Raw genomic sequence first — 14005 nt, 5'->3', positions numbered from 1 at the left:
AAAACCTTGCTTTCTCTAACTCTTCCCGTGACTTCTGGCATCTAACCAAAAACATCTCCTCCAACTTCACTTCTTCATCTTTCCCTCCACTCCTCAGTCCTGACGGCAACACTCAATCCTCAGAAGGCTTATGGACCTGATGGAGTGCCTCCTATTGTCCTTAAAAATCGTGCCTCCGTGCTGTCACCCTGCCTGGTCAAACTCTTTCGCCTCTGCCTGTCAACATCTACCTTTCCTTCTTGCTGGAAGTATGCCTTCATACAGCCTGTACCTAAGAAGGGTGACCGCTCCAATCCCTCAAACTACCGTCCTATAGCTTTACTTTCCTGTCTATCTAAAGCTGTTGAATCAATCCTTAACCGGAAGATTCAAAAGCACCTTTCCACTTCTGACCTTCTATCTGATCGCCAGTATGGGTTCCGCAAGGGGCGTTCTACTGGTGATCTCCTAGCCTTCTTAACTGACTCTTGGTCATCCTCTCTTAGCCGTTTCGGTAAAACTTTTGCTATTGCGCTGGACATATCAAAAGATTTTGATAGGGTCTGGCACAAATCTTTGCTTTCCAAACTACCCTCCAACGGTTTCTATCCTTCTCTCTGTACCTTTATCTCCAGTTTCCTTTCTGACCGTTCTATTTCTGCCGTGGTAGACGGTCACTGTTCTTCCCCTAAATATATTAACAGTGGTGTCCCACAGGGTTCTGTCCTATCTCCCACTCTCTTTCTGTTGTTCATTGATGATCTTCTTTCCAAAACGAACTGTCCTATCCATTCCTACGCCGATGATTCCACTCTGCATTACTCAACTTCTTTCAATAGAAGACCCACCCAACAGGAACTTAACGACTCAAGGCTGGAGGCTGCAGAACGCTTAGCCTCAAACCTTACTATTATTCCCGATTGGGGCAAGAAGAACCTGGTGTCCTTCAACGCCTCAAAAACACAGTTTCTCCACCTATCCACTCGACACAATCTTCCAAACAACTATCCCCTATTCTTTGACAACACTCAGCTATCACCTTCCTCAACACTAAACATCCTCGGTCTATCCTTAACTCAAAATCACAACTGGAAACTTCATATCTCATCTCTTACTAAATCAGCTTCCTCGAGGCTGGGCGTTCTGTACCGTCTCCGCCAGTTCTTCTCTCCCGCACAGTTGCTATCCATTTACAGGGGCCTTGTCCGCCCTAGAATGGAATATGCATCTCATGTGTGTGGGGGGGGGGGGTCCGCTCACACAGCTCTCCTTGACAGAGTGGAGTCAAAGGCTCTTCGTCTCATCAGCTCTCCTCCTTATACTGATAGTCTTCTACCTCTCAAATTCCGCCGCAATGTTGCCTCTCTTTCTATCTTTTATCGATATTTTCATGCTGACTGCTCTTCTGAACTTGCTAACTGCATGCCTCCCCCCCTCCCGCGGCCCCGCTGCACACGACTTTCTACTCATGCTCATCCCTATACTGTCCAAACCCCTTATGCAAGAGTCAACCAGCGTTGGTGGTCTAGGGATGACAAAAAAGGTTCTATTAAACATACACATCCGTCCAAATTTAATATATCGTAGGTACTTACAAACCCAGCCAGATATTTGTTGTCTGACTATGGTGATCACTTTGTTGGTAATTGGTCATACTTTAGGAGTGTTTGGATAAATCAGGCTTGTCTTTTCAAAGTAATTTATATGGCGAACTGTCGAGAAATGTGAAAGGGACATACTCATTCATATGTTTTGTAGCCCAAAGTATGTAGTGCAGGTTTGTCTTATGAATTTTAATCTTGTTTTTTTCTGCAATTTAATTTCGAGACATGTATCCAGAAATTTCTAAGGATTTCACATGAAGTTAATCAACAACTGATGACTCTACAAAAAATACGTAAAGTGACCAGACATGGATTCGGATACTCTGAAATGCTTTTGAACACGCAGAAAGGAGCCTTTTTAGCTGCTTTGGATATCGTAACCTATCAGGTGAAGTTTGAAATCCTTTCACGGAAATCAACGGTAAGCGACTTAACAGAAAGCCTGGAATTTACCCAAGCTGAAGTTCTGGACCTAAAAGTAGAAATTAAAAGAACAAAATTTGAAAAAGACAACATAAGCTAAATTGATGCTTACAAATCTCGAGTTGCCAATATGAAACGAGTCAACTATCAAGAAGACTACAGTGGGCGCCATAATTAAAGCTTTTTTTGACTTCAGAAACAGCCTACATGGAAGCAAACGGCAAATTATAACAAACTTCAGCCTCCCTCTGCGAAACCTTAACTTGCCCATCCTGTTGGACCAATTGAAGCTTCTCGATCAATCGTGGCAATGTTCGAGAAGTTCATTGATCGTGAAGCAGTCGTCAGTACCTCCAGAAAGTTAAAAGGATGTGGAATATTCATCAGTGAAGACCTGTGTCCAGCATCGCAAGTAATGAAATGGTCAACTACCTCAGCTCAACAAGCAAGATTGGAAGGAAAATTCGCATTTTTGAAGTACACAAAATTCACCATAAGAGTGGTGCTCAACAACCCAACAACCGTAGCTCAGCGACTCCCTGTGGTGGCACTTGTGGTGCTGGTTCACCTGGGGCTGCTAGACATGTGACTTCCAGTGATGTGCAGGCCGGCAGTGTTGGTGCTCGCTCTTTCTCCGTAGTCAAAACAATCGAAAGCAAGGGTGCTGTGGACCTCTAAATAAATGGGAGGTCACCTCAGGCGCAGATTAGGTGACGTCAGGTGGTCAGTGGGAGGAGCCGCCTCTCGCTCTCTCTCTCCCCCTCCACAAGTATAAAGGACCTAAGCTAGCTGGCAACCCCCTTACTAAGGGGGTTGCCAGCTAGCGAGAGAGGGACTAAGGGGCCCTTAGTCCCTCTCTCTCTCTCTCTCTCTCTCTCTCTCTCTCTCTCTCTCTCTCTCTCTCTCTCTCTCTCTCTCTCTCTCTCTCTCTGTGTGTGTGTGTGTGTAATAATAAAGATAAAAGGAAGAGGAATCATTAACAATATTTTGCATATGTGTTGTGCTACTTTGAGTTTCATATATTATGCATGTAGCATCTTAGCCAGAGATTAATAGAACATTTATTATATAATGGAGTTCTTGGTAGTTTTCCAGTAAATCCCGTATATGTTATAGATTTATTAGTGCAGGATAAAAGGCATAAATGTGCTTTGGAAGTATTTTATTTGTTCTGTACTTTTCTTCAGTATGTACAAGCATTACACAAGCTATTACATAATATATACCTATATTTATGTATCTATCTATCCATCTATATGTATTTATTCATTTATCCATCTCTCTATCTGTCTATATGGAGCAAGGCCCTACCACACTTACCCCATCCACCTGAGGGATGATCTTTAGCCAAGGTCAGCATCCACCCACCTGGACAGATAACCACTCCTAGCTAATTAAGTCACACCCCAGTGCAAATGTGGACAGAGTTACTCACTAATAGGCTCCTAAAGTGAGGTAGGAGACCTGCCCACCCGCCCACCAGACCAACCTCTCCGCCGCACACACATACAGAGGTATACACACACATACATACATACAAGCTGGAGTAGGTAGGAAGACACCTACCGAACGGGCGCAAGCCACTCCCGGTAAGGTATATATGGGAGGTGAGAAGGGAGCTGAAGCCCCCCAAAGACCCTTCCCATGTCCTCACTAACCGTTTCCCTATTGTCTCACCAACACCGGAGAGTAGTTCAGCATGCTCTCTAAAGACAGATCCTCTCTTTATCCACACCACACTACATTCACACAACATATACACCGTTTCCCAAAATAAAAATTTCAAAATGGCGCACATACACCAAGCCTCGGAGTCCCCACCTGGGGGGGGGACCACAAATTCCCCCAGGGAGGACTCCCCTTCTGGCTGCCGACCCGAGAGGTGTCTTGATAACTCCTCGAACCTCTTTCTTCTCAATGTCTGCAACATTCGCGGTCTTCGCTCTAATTTTCATTCTGTGGAACATCATCTCTCCTCCTCTAAACCTCACCTTCTCTTCCTTACCGAAACACAGGTTTCTGAGGCTACTGACAGCAATCTCTACTCTGTTCCCTCCTACTATCTCTATCCTAAATTTCAATCCAAAGCTGGGTGTTGCGCCTACGTGCGCAACGACATCACTTGCTCTCATGCCCACGACCTTGACTCTTCTGAATTTTCCACCATCTGGCTAAGACTTCATTGTCATTCTATTACTAAATACATCTGTGCTGTTTATCTCTCACCTGACTCTACCAACTATGTAAAATTCTTTGACTATTTGAATTCTAAAGTGGAGCACATCTTGACCCACTCTCCCTTCGCTGAAATCTCCATCCTAGGAGATTTCAATGTTCACCACCAGCTTTGGCTTTCATCCTCTTTCACTGACCATCCTGGTGAACAAACCTACAACTTTGCTATCCTCAACGACCTAGAGCAGTTGGATCAGCACCCTACACGTATTCCCGACCGTCTTGGAGATCGGCACAACATTCTAGACCTCTTCCTTACCTCAAACCCTTCTGCTTATTCTGTCAAACTGTTCTCTCCGTTTGGCTCCTCCGATCACAAACTTATTTCTGCATCCTGTCCTATCGCTCCTGTACACCCTCTGGACCCACCGAAGAGGCGATGCTTCTGGCATTTTGCTTCAGCTCAGTGGGACGACCTGAGGATGTACTTTTCCGATTTCCCGTGGAATGATTATTGCTTCCAGGATAGAGACCCCTCTGTGTGTGCTCAGCGCATCACAGAGGTGATTGTCTCCGGAATGGCGGCATACATTCCTCGTTCTTTCTCTACTCCTCACGCTAAAAAGCCTTGGTTTAATCACGCTTGTTCTCGTGCTGTCAATGATAAAGAGGTAGCTCACAAAAGGTACCAGAGCCTTCAAACTAATGCTAATTATGAATTTTACATTTCTGCCCGAAATCGTGCCAAATCTATTCTCCGACTAACCAAAAATTCTTTCATTAATAGAAAATGTCAAAACCTTGCTTTCTCTAACTCTTCCCGTGACTTCTGGCATCCAGCCAAAAACATCTCCTCCAACTTCACTTCTTCATCTTTCCCTCCACTCCTCAGTCCTGACGGCAACACTGCCGTCTCATCTATCTCTAAGGCTGAAATCTTCTCTCAAACTTTTTCTAAAAACTCCACTCTGGACGATTCTGGGCATATTCCTCCTACTCATCCCCCCTCTGACTCCTTTATGCCTGTTATAAAGATTCTTCAAAATGATGTTTTCTATGCCCTCTCTGGCCTCAATCCTCAGAAGGCTTATGGACCTGATGGAGTGCCTCCTATTGTCCTTAAAAACTCTGCCTCCGTGCTGTCACCCTGCCTGGTCAAACTCTTTCGCCTCTGCCTGTCAACATCTATCTTTCTTTCTTGCTGGAAGTATGCCTTCATACAGCCTGTGCCTAAGAAGGGTGACCGTTCCAATCCCTCAAACTACTGTCCTATACCTTTGCTTTTTTGTCTATCTAAAGCTTTTGAATCAATCCTTAACCGGAAGATTCAAAAGCACCTTTCCACTTCTGACCTTCTATCTGATCGCCAGTATAGGTTCCGCAAGGGGCGTTCTACTGGTGATCTCCTAGCCTTCTTAACTGACTCTTGGTCATCCTCTCTTAGCCGTTTCGGTGAAACTTTTGCTATTGCGCTGGACATATCAAAAGCTTTGCTTTCTAAACTACCCTCCTACGGCTTCTATCCTTCTCTCTGTACCTTTATCTCCAGTTTCCTTTCTGACCGATCTATTAACAGTGGTGTCCCACAGGGTTCTGTCCTATCTCCCACTCTTTTTCTGTTGTTCATTGATGATCTTCTTTCCAAAACGAAATGTCCTATCCATTCCTACGCCGATGATTCCACTCTGCATTATTCAACTTCTTTTAATAGAAGACCCACCCTTCAGGAACTTAACGACTCAAGGCTGGAGGCTGCAGAACGCTTAGCCTCAGACCTTACTATTATTTCCGATTGGGGCAAGAAGAACCTGGTGTCCTTCAACGCCTCAAAAACACAGTTACTCCACCTATCCACTCGACACAATCTTCCAAACAACTATCCCCTATTCTTTGACAACACCCAGCTATCACCTTCCTCAACACTAAACATCCTCGGTCTATCCTTAACACAAAATCTCAACTGGAAACTTCATATCTCATCTCTTACTAAATCAGCTTCCTCGAGGCTGGGCGTTCTGTACCGTCTCCGCCAGTTCTTCTCCCCTGTACAGTTGCTGTCCATATACAGGGGCCTTGTCCGCCCTCGTATGGAGTATGCATCTCATGTGTGGGGGGGCTCCACTCACACAGCTCTTCTGGACAGAGTGGAGGCTAAGGCTCTTCGTCTCATCAGCTCTCCTCCTCATACTGATAGTCTTCTACCTCTTAAATTCCGCCGCAATGTTGCCTCTCTTTCTATCTTCTATCGATATTTCCACGCTGACTGCTCTTCTGAACTTGCTAACTGCATGCCTCCCCCTCCGCAGCCCGCTGCACTCGACTTTCTACTCATGCTCATCCCTATACTGTCCAAACCCCTTATGCAAGGGTTAACCAGCATCTTCACTCTTTCATCCCTCACGCTGGTAAACTCTGGAACAATCTTCCTTCATCTGTATTTCCTCCTGCCTACGACTTGAATTCTTTCAAGAGGAGGGTATCAGGACACCTCTCCTCCCGAAACTGACCTATCTTTCGGCCACCTCTTTGGATTCTTTTTAGGAGAAGTGAGTAGCGGGCTTTTTTTTTATTAATGTTTACTTTTTTGTGCCCTTGGGCTGTCTCCTTTGCTGTAAAAAAAAAAAAAAAAAAAGGAGCACTGACGTCTCAAACTTTATGTAAGAACTCCATCCTGGACGATTCTGGGAATATTCCTCCTACTCATACCCCCTCTGACTTCTTTATGCCTGTTATTAAGATTCTTCATAATGATGTTTGTTATGCCCTCTCTGGCCTCAACTCTCAGAAGGCTTATGGACCTGATGGACTGCCTCCTTTTGTCCTTAAAAACTGTGCTTCCGTGCTGACACCCTGCCTGGTCAAACTCTTTCGTCTCTGCCTATCAACATATACCTTTCCTTCCTGCTGGAAGTATACTTTTGTACAGCCTGTAGCTAAGAAGGGTGACCGTTCTAATCCCTCAAACTACCGCCCTATAGCTTTACTTTCCTGTCTATCTAAAGCTTTTTAATCAATCCTTATCCGGAAGATTCAAAAGCACCTTTCCACTTCTAACCTTCTATCTGATCGACAGCATGGGTTCCCCAATGGGCGTTCTACTTGCGATCTTCTTACTCTCTTAACTAACTCTTAGTCATCCTCTCTTAGTCGTTTCGGTGAAACTCAGTTGCGCTAGACATATCGAAAGCCTTCGATAGAGTCTGGCACAAGTCTTTGCTTTCTAAACTGCCCTCTTTCGAATTATATCCCTCTCTCTGTTCCTTTATTTCCAGTTTCCTTTCCGGCCGTTCTTGTAATGTGTATATTATAATGTACATGTGTATGTATGACTGTACGTGTGGCGACACCCGGTCGGTGTCGCACAACAGGATGTCTAACAACACGTCGTGCTTTTGGCCGTGGGAAGCTGTGATGAACTGACACTAGGATCAACAAATGATGACTTTCATCAGCCGTCATCAACCGGAACCCACACCCTTCCGGACGAACTACAAGCAAATAAAACGGGCGAACAACGCGGAGAAGGGAGAGAAGACTGGTGACGGGCAGGCGAGCGGTGCTCTGCCGCCCCGCGCCCTGCAGCGGTGTGGCTGTCTCTGATTTCGTGCGTCTCGCTCACGTAAACTGTAAACCTTATGTAGTACAACTGTTAATATAGTTAAAATACATTTGGTATTTGTATTAACCTGAGAGAGAGAACTAAAGAGAGTAAAATAAGTGAACTCAAAGTGAACTTAACGGCTCCGCTCGGCCAACACATAACCCACATCACTTAACTAAAAGGCTATTGTGTTGTCTCACGACTTCTATCAACTGGAGAAAGCAGGCAACGGTACACCGGACCTCACGTGAGATAACAGTTCGCGCCTTAATCAAAAACAAAAAAAACAGCTAACAAAAAGGCTAACAAAAATGGTGAACAGCGGTTTACGGACCTCTCCGAAGTGTTCTATAGGTGTTATCTCTAATATAACATAACATAAATGCATGGTGGCTGGTGGCCGCCTCGTTGTTAACCACGTAAAAAAAAAAGTAACGCTCAAAAGTTATTAACATAAATGATGTGCAGCGTGGTTACGAACTACTCCGAATTGTTATATCTCTCTCTCAAACGTAGCTTCAGTGACAGTGTGTCGGGGCAGTGAACGGTATCGGACACAGCAAGCATACGCTGACATCAGCGCGCGGCTGTTCCTGCCCCAGTGAGTCGAGTCAACACAGCCGCACCCGAGAGCACACCCCGCCCCGCCCCGCACCTCCACACAGCCCGCGCGCCCCGCCTCGCACCTCCACACAACCAAGTTTCCTTGGAGGTGTCCAGGCATTTGTTTCTTCCTACGACACAACTCGTCGTAGGTGCGCACTTATCTTCGCCAGGCAACTCGGACCTTTGAGGGTGACTGGTGGGCGTATATTGTCTGCCCGCCGCCCCTCCCACCACCGCTACCAGACGGCAGACCCTGCCACCCCTGCAGCCCTGCCCTTGCCACCGGCGAGGCGAAGGACGCGAGCGTGCCGAGTAGTGGGGCATCGATTTGCTGTCTTCGAGGTTTTTAACACATTATAGCTGACACTCATTGATACGGTTTCAGTAATTACACCACTTGTAACATTATTTCAGGTGAATTACTATTATTATGTTCACGTGTTTAGGCGTGTGGGGCCGTATCTAATCTATTAGATTTTTCAGCTGTTGATTTTTCTGGCGTGTGGATGTTTAATATTTTTCTTGAGTAACATGGTTACGCATTTTATGTATAATCATTCATTTTCTTTTCTCCTTTCTTTTGTGTGTTTTATTGCACAGTGGAGAAGTTTTGTTTTGCTAAGCCTCACTCATTATTCTTTTTCCTCTTTTATTATGCATGTTAAAATCATCGGGGAGGAGTGAGCACATACTTAGCGGTGAATGATTATTACTTTAGTTATTTTTGCAGCAATTTTTTTTTTCTGTTACCATTTTACTCCTCATTTTACTAGTAACTCTTTTAATGGCAGAGAAACCTGACCCGCAGTTACAAGCTCTCACCGAGGACTATGAGGGGTGGGTAGAGAGAAAGAACAGTGCCGACAAGGATAACGGTATCTGTCATGTAAGGAGTGTAGCAGTCTTCAAAGGGTGCCTCCTCCTTCTTCTACGCTGCATGAGCAACCAAGAGGTATTTACTTACCTTACTAATCCCACAATGGCTTTTGCCCCTAATCACCCACTAACAGCAACAGCAGTTAGGCCTTTCGCAGGGTAGCAAGGGAGGCAGATTATTCGGCCAGGGACTTCTTGTTTCAAAGTGAGATTGTCATGGACATTTCATTCGTGTCAAATCCGAGAGATAAAATATCTCTCAGCCGCTCGAGGGTCAATCCCGGGAACGGGCGCAGGGCCCTCATAAACAGGAGCGCGTTCACTGGACGGAAGGATTATGATGCGTTTCGGTCACTTTTTCTTGACACATTTGGGGAAGATGGGCAACACAGCCTCGTAAAGGGTGTATATTTTGCTGTGGACACTGTGCAAACGAGTGGCTTTTTTAACAGGCCAGTGGACGGCTATAGGCTATCTACTGATTTGATCTCGTGTTTTAAACAAGGAAACTGGACAGATGAAGAAACCATTTCTGTAGCTAATGCTGGATTATTACTAGAGTTCCTTATGTACATGATTGTCCTTAAAGTTCCTCTTCGAAGGAGCGCAGTATCCCTTGACTACAGCCCCACTGGCAACCTACACGGTTTTATCAGCCAACATTTATGGCATTTAAAGTAATTTTGGGTCCTTTTTGAAGCTTCGTTTGCCGTCGACACGTTCGTCGGGGACACTCTGACCTAAACCTTTTTGGGTGTCACCAGCGGCAATCAAAAATTCCTTGGTGTGTTCTTTTACCCGTGGTTTAGGCAGAAATAGTCAGATAAATAGGTGGTTGGAAATTTGAGCTTTACGATTTTTTTTTCGCACAGAATGGTGCATAGTGATCGTCTCCAAAGACTAGCACCGGCTTGAGGTTCAGCCTGACGCTGCTTTGTGTATCTTTCCACCACACGACTATAACCTGCATCCTCGCATCTACTAATTTATGTTTGGTTCCTAAGCTTTTGCCTGCATCTTTTTCATGCGAGAAGGGGAGTGTTTGAGTAATACTTTTCACTCTAACCCACTATTTTCTTTTATTGCTGAGTTGATGCAAGGCAGTCAGTCTTAATTTAATTGGAGCCGTAATAACCGAGGGAGTAGACTAACATAGGGATAGGTACAATTTAACCTTGAACCTCATGTGCTTCTGCTTAAAACATACTTTTTCTCTGCACTGACAGACTTAACTTGAGCAGATGCTGTCCCTAACTTTTATCGTAACCAGCATGTGAATATCTGTAAGCTTTGGAAGTAAGCAAACAAGTCTTACTTACCCTTTGCTTGACATACCACTGTTACCCGTTACGGGAATTATTATTGGCGTCACAGATGTCAGTCATCCACGTTCGTTACGAGCGGAGGATAGGTGGAAATTTGTCTTTTTAATTTGATGTTTATCAATGCTGGAATTACTTTAATCAATTATGCTAGAATTGTATATTTCAGTGAGATTTGTTACAACAGTGATTTCACAACTTAGTGACAGGATTTTCTTTTATAGTACTGTAGACCTGAAAAACGGAGTATTAGGAGTTAGTGGTGCTGACTGCCGATGGATCTAAGGTTCTCCAGACTTGTCCTTGTTATCACATTGTAACTATTGGGAGACTTTACGGATAACATTACCTCTTTTCACACAACCTTATCTATTGTTGTAAACCCCACCCGTCTCGAAGGCGTGCAGAGGGTAACGACACTGGCAATTAATTGTCACGCAACAGATGAGTGTTTCTCTGCGACAGTTTTGTGACCAGGTGTGACTCGGTTCAGTGTGTAGCAGATCTTCAAGGATTGTTCCTTTTTATTTTTGCTATTCCAAATAGCTCCATTACCATGTATCCTAATGACAGTTTAGTCAATTCAATTTTTCTAGGATGTATCATGTAAGTAATTTTTCGAGCTATTATTTTGTTTTCTCGGAATAGTACTGAGCTTCCATGTCCACGACTCTTGCCAAGTTTACCTCGCCCTGTATGTATTTTGCCCATTTCTTGTTACTTCCATGATTATTTTTATTATCATTGGCATTTCCCGATGCTGTATCGTTAGGCGGGCTCTGACTTGTATATATATATTTTTTTAAGCAATAACAGGACCTCGTTTAACTAGTACACATTGTGCGACTGTAACATGGGTAGGTACACTGCTTTTAAAGGTCGGATGAGTCGCGAGGTCGCGACTTTTAGAGAACCGAGCGATGTAATGTGTATATTATAATGTACATGTGTATGTATGACTGTACGTGTGGCGACACTCGGTCGGTGTCGCACAACAGGATGTCTAACAACAAGTCGTGCTTTTGGCCGTGGGAAGCTGTGATGAACAGACACTAGGATCAACAAATGATGACTTTCATCAGCCGTCATCAACCGGAACCCACACCCTTCCGGACGAACTACAAGCAAATAAAACGGGTGAACAACGCGGAGAAGCGGAGAGAAGACGGGTGACGGGCAGGCGAGCGGTGCTCCGCCGCTCCGCGCCCTGCAGCGGTGTGGCTGTCTCTGATTTCGTGCGTCTCGTTCACGTAAACTGTAAACCTTTGTAGTACAACTGTTAATATAGTTAAAATACATTTGGTATATGTATTAACCTGAGAGAAAACTAAAGAGAACTAAAGTGAACTACAGTGAACTTATAACGGCTACCGCTCGGCCACACATCACTTAACTAAAAGGCTATTGTGTTGTCTCAACCACGTCAATCAAATGGAGAACGCAGATAGCAGTTCGCGCCTTATACTTATTAAATATAACACTTAACACGGACCAACCTAAAAAGCAACCACGTTAAAAATAACGCTTAAAAGTTATTAACATTCTATCTCTGCGGTGGTAGACGGTCACTGTTCTTCCCCTAAACCTATCAACAGTGGTGTTCCACAGGGCTCTGTCCTATCACCCACTCTCTTCTTGTTATTCATCAATGATCTTCTTTCCATAACAAACTGTCCTGTCCACTGTAACGCCGAGAACTCCACTCTGCATTATTCAGCTTCTTTCAATAGAAGGCCATCCCAACAGGGAGTACACGACTCCAGACTGGAGGCTGCAGAACGCTTAACCTCAGACCTTGCTATCGTTTCCGATTGGGGTAAAATGAACCTTGTGTCCTTCAACGCCTCAAAAACTCAATTTCTCCACCTATCAACTCGACATAATCTTCCAAACACCTATCCCTTATTCTTCAACAACAATCAGTTGTCTCCTTCTTCAACACTAAATATCCTCGGCCTATCCTTAACTCAAAATCTCAACTGGAAACTTCATATCTCCTCTCTCGCTAAATCAGCTTCCTCGAGGTTGGGCGTTCTGTATCGTCTCCACCAGCTCTTCTCCCCCGCACAGTTGCTATTCATATACAGGGGCATCGTCCGCCCTCGTATGAAGTATGCAACTCACGTGTAGGGGGGGCTCCACTCACACAGCTTTTCTGGACAGAGTGGAGTCTAAGGCTCTCCGTCTCATCAGCTCTTCTCCTCCGGCTGATAGTCTTCTACCATCTTAAATTCCGTCGTGATGTTGCCTCTTTTTCTATCTTTTATCGATATCTTCATGATGACTGCTCTTCTGAACTTGCTAACTGCATGCCTCCCCCCCTCCCGCGGCCCCGCTGCACACGATTTTCTACTCATGCTCATCCCTATAGTGTCCAAACCCCTTATGCAAGAGTTAACCAGCATCTTCACTCTTTCATCCCTCATCTGTATTTCCTCCTGCCTACGACTTGAAATCTTTCAAGAGGAGAGTATCAGGACACGTCTCCTCCCGAAATTGACCTATCTTTCGGCCATCTCTTTCGATTTTTTTTTAAGAGCAGCAAGTAGCGGGCTTTTTTTTATATTATTGTTTCCTTTTTTTGTGCCCTTGAGCTGTCTCCTTTGTTGTAAAAACTCTCACTCACTCTCACTCGCACTCTCACGCACGCACGCACGCTCTCTCTCTCTCTCTCTCTCTCTCTCTCTCTCTCTCTCTCTCTCTCTCTCTCTCTCTCTCTCTCTCTCTCTCGCGCACCAGGTCGTCGAGGCCACAGAGTGGGATGTGACCTTCGCCCATAGCGCCCGAGATGACCACCAGGTCGTATGTGTCTGAGAGAGAGAGAAAAAGGGAGAGAGAGAGAGATGTAGAAGAAAAATACGTATATTAATCTTTACATATGAAACAACAATAACAATAATTCCACACACACAGCTTTTCTGGACAGAGTGGAGTCTAAGGCTCTTCGTCTCATCAGCTCTCCTCCTCTTACTGATAACCTTCTACCTCTTAAATTCCGCCGCTATGTTGCCTCTTTTTCTATCTTCTATCGATATCTTCATGATAACTGCTCTTCTGAACTTGCTAACTGCATGCCTCCCTCCCTCCCTCCCGCGGACCCGCTGCACACGACTTTCTACTCATGCTCATCCCTATACTATCCAAAACCCTTATGCAAGAGGTAAATTCTGGAACGGCCTTCCTTCGTCTGTATTTTCTCCTGCCTATGACTTGACTTATTTCAAGAAGTCTATCAAGACACCTCTCCACTCGAAATTGACCTCTATTTTGGCTACTCTTTACTTTTATCTTTTATGGGAGCGGCGAGTAGCAGGCTTTTTTTTATACTCTTTTTGTTGTCCTTGAGCCGTGTCCTTTGATGTAAAAAAAAAAAAATACTATTACCTTTGGGCACGGTGGAGTGTCCGCTGCCGATAAAC

This window comes from Eriocheir sinensis, chromosome 23 (assembly GCF_024679095.1).
Source record: "Eriocheir sinensis breed Jianghai 21 chromosome 23, ASM2467909v1, whole genome shotgun sequence".
In the NCBI taxonomy this organism is placed as follows: Eukaryota; Metazoa; Arthropoda; class Malacostraca; order Decapoda; family Varunidae; genus Eriocheir; species Eriocheir sinensis.
This window is presented reverse-complemented; position numbering follows the sequence as displayed.